Source organism: Pistacia vera, unplaced genomic scaffold (assembly GCF_008641045.1).
Source record: "Pistacia vera cultivar Batoury unplaced genomic scaffold, PisVer_v2 Contig538, whole genome shotgun sequence".
NCBI lineage: Eukaryota > Viridiplantae > Streptophyta > Magnoliopsida > Sapindales > Anacardiaceae > Pistacia > Pistacia vera.
Genome location: NW_022196377.1, coordinates 10,240 through 13,787, shown reverse-complemented (window position 1 = coordinate 13,787; position 3,548 = coordinate 10,240). Strand labels below are relative to the sequence as shown.

At 36.0% G+C, this 3,548-nt stretch overlaps 1 non-coding gene across 1 annotated transcript; it reads right to left on the bottom strand.

Annotated features, from left to right (window-relative positions):
* Nucleotides 1–1,172: 1,172 nt before the first annotated feature.
* Nucleotides 1,173–1,279, bottom strand: LOC116107423. Its single transcript, XR_004124464.1, has one exon. It is a non-coding gene; the product is annotated as a small nucleolar RNA R71 (small nucleolar RNA).
* Nucleotides 1,280–3,548: the final 2,269 nt, after the last annotated feature.

The window sequence follows — 3,548 nt, the reverse complement described above, 5'->3', positions numbered from 1 at the left end:
CATGTGTTAGCTTCTTGAGATAAACATCATAGATTGAGTGAAAACTAGAGATAAACAAACGTGATCTATGAAATTTTGATAGGATTCCACTTGCTTAAGGGACTTTAAACTATTAAACTTTATTTTGTTGGGTGCGGAAGCTTAATAGGGATAAGTAGGAAAATATAGCCTGAGAATGTATATTTTACAACATAGGGAGTCAAATTTGTAATCCTTGCAATATAATTTGAGAGAAATAGGATATATTGGTTGAGTTAGAGTGACTTGGTGAAATCGAAACCCTAACCTCTTTTCTTGAATTAGCAATCAGTTTTAGAATACTTTTGTTGTGTTAATTTTAGCTATTCAATACTTTCTTTTAATTTAGTTTTAATTAGCTCCCGCAAATCCCTTTTTTTTTTTTTTTTTGTTCTTCAATTTGTTATAAAATTAGGAAAATCGGTACTTAGCACTCAATCCTCATGGGAATGATACTTTATTCATCATTATATTACTTTTTGCGACTAGTACACTTGCTAAATACACATGTTTATGAAATCATGCATCAAGTTTTTGGCATCATTGCCAGGGATTGATTTTGTGTTAATATTGAAGTTTTCTAGTTTTTGCTAAGTTGAAGTTTAATTTTCAGTTTTACTTATTTTTGTTTAATTTTTGTTTGTTGTGTGATCTCATGCTCTTTTTCTTTCCTTTGTAGTTATGTGAAAAGCAAGAAGTCTCCCTGTGGTTCCTATTGATCTAGAGATTGAAAAAGCAGCAAGGAGACTTATCAGAGAGAGGAGAGATCTATAGAGATGGCAGAAAATAAAACTGTGAGGGAGTTTTCACTTCCATGAGTTGAGGGTTGTAGATCGAGCATAACAAGACCACTTGTTGAGGCAAATAACTTTGAGATAAAGCCTGCTATAATCCAAATGATTCAACAATCAATACAGTTTGGGGGAGATCCAAAAGATGATCCTAATCTGCACATAGCCAACTTCTTGGAAATTTGTGATACATTCAAGCACAACGGGGTGACAGATGATGCTATTAGGTTGCGACTGTCTCCATTCTCGTTGAGAGATAAAGCAAAAGGATGGCTAATGTTATTACCTGCTAGAACTATCACGACATGGAATGATCTAGCACAAAATTTCCTTTACAAGTATTATCCACTAGCTCTTTTGAAAAAGATGAGAAATGGCATCACCCCATTTGCACAAGGCAACCATGAATCATTATATGAAGCATAGGAGAGATGCAAGGAAATGTTCAGGAAGTGTCCACACCATTAATTGTTTGCCTGTTTTGATGCAAGTCTAAACGTTCTATTCGGGTTTGCTACCAAATGTTCAAACAATGGTAGATGTAGTAGCTAGGTGAGCTTTACAGAACAAGACATCTAAGGCAGCTCAAGAGTTACTTGAAGTTTAGCAAGTAACAACTACCAAAGACCTAATAAGAGACTAGTGCTGAATAAGTCTATGGGTATTCATGAAGTTGATGCTTACATAGCCATTTCAGCCCAACTTGCAGCACTTCAAAAACAAATAGGAGATATGCATGTTAATTCCATTCAAACACCTCAAGTAACATGTGATTTTTGTGCAGGTAATCATGCAAGCATGATTGCCAAGAACGGAACACCTTTGCCTCATCATCCTCATCATCAAAGCAAGTCAACTATTTGACTGGAAATCAGAGACAACAGAACAATCCATTCTCCACACCTACAATCCTGGTTGGAGAAATCACCCAAACTTGTCCTAAAGCAATCAAAGCAATCAAATGAATCAAAGGGTAATGCCAAACCATCAACCAATGGAGCAGAGAGTGTCAAAGTTGGAGGATATGTTCAGGAAATTCATGCAAGAAACCACAAGTTTTATCAATAAGATGTGCTCAAATTTCAGAAATCAAGGAGCTTCTATTCAAAGCTTGGAGGTACAATTGGGTCAAATTTCTGAAAAGTTGAATAAGAGAGCTCAAGGTTCTTTACCAATTAATACTGTGACCAATCCAAGAGAGCAAGTAAATGCAATTATGCTAAGGAGTGGGACAGTGTTAGAAGAAGTTTAACCAAAAAGGAAAGATAAGAACCCTCCAAAAAAGCAGGAAGAATCTGAGGAAGAAGTCGATGAAGAGATCATCGTTGAAGAGAAGCCAACAAGCCTAAGAAAAAAAGATCCAAAGAAAGAGAAAAAACCAATGACAAGGAAAGAAAAATTGCCATTTATTGAAATACCACCAGAGTTGGCATACCACACGCCTCCAGTTCCTTTTCCTCAGAGATTAGAAAAGCAAAATTAGGATAAGCATTTTCTTACATTTCTTGATGTATTCAAAAAACTGCATATTAACATTCTTTTTGCATATGCATTGCAGCAAATGCCGAGTTATGCTAAGTTCCTAAAAAAGATTCTTTCAAACAAAAGGAAGAAATAGTTATGCTCACAAAAGAATGCAACGCCATTTTGTAGAAGAAGTTGCCACCAAAACTCAAGGATCTAGGGAGTTTCACTATCCCTTTTGTTATAAGAGATGTCACATTTGATAGAGTTTTGGGTGATTTAGGTGTTAGCATTAACCTAATGCCTCTTTTTGTTTTCAAGAAATTGTGGATCGGGGAAGTCAAACCAACCATGGTTTCTCTTCAGCTTGCCAATCGATCAATTAAGCATCCACTAGGCATTGTTGAAGATGTGTTGGTTAAGGTAGATAAATTCATTTTCCCTACAGATTTTGTTGTATTGGATATGGAGGAAAACAAGGAGGTACCTCTCATCTTGGATGATCATTTCTTACAACCGGAAGAGCTTTAATAGATGTGCAAGAGGGGGAGCTGATTATGAGGGCACAAGATGAAGAAGTGACATTTAATGTCCTTGAGGCTATAAAGTTCCCATCGAAGCAAGATTAATGTTTCAAGATTGGTTTGGTGGATCAGTTAGCAATTGAAACTTCCAAGACTGATAATCTTAAATTGTCATTTAAGGAATGCATGGTCAAGTCAAAGAAAATTGAGGATGAAGATCTTAAGCCGAAAGTATGTACAATATACCTAGATGAGCCACAATCGAGCAAGTTTCCTCACAAGGAATGAATTTGTAAAGAGTTAGGTATACGAGTATGCAACTCGAAAGTGGAGCTACAGAGCAATGCTAAATGGGAGATCACTTTAACACCTTCTCATTTCAAGTTTGTTGAGGGAAATTTGAAGATTCATAATGATGCCTATGAGAATGTCCAATGCTTTAAAGGAAAGATCAAAGTGTGGCAATGGGTAGTTAAGATCCCAATAAAGAGCTCATGTGACGAGAATGATCAACAAGTTAAGCCTCATTCAAAGAAAAATGTTCGGGGTGTGATGTATGCGAATAGTCCAGATTGACGAAGGACATTGAGAAAGTCGAGCTTTCGACTATAAACAAGCACTTCTTGGGAGGCAACCCAAGCATTTTTTATTTTGTTTGACTTTGCATCATTTACATGTTATTTATGCTTTATTTGATTTAGGGAGTAGCTAATTTTTGTACTTTTTGTGTTTCAGGTGAAAAATTGAAGTT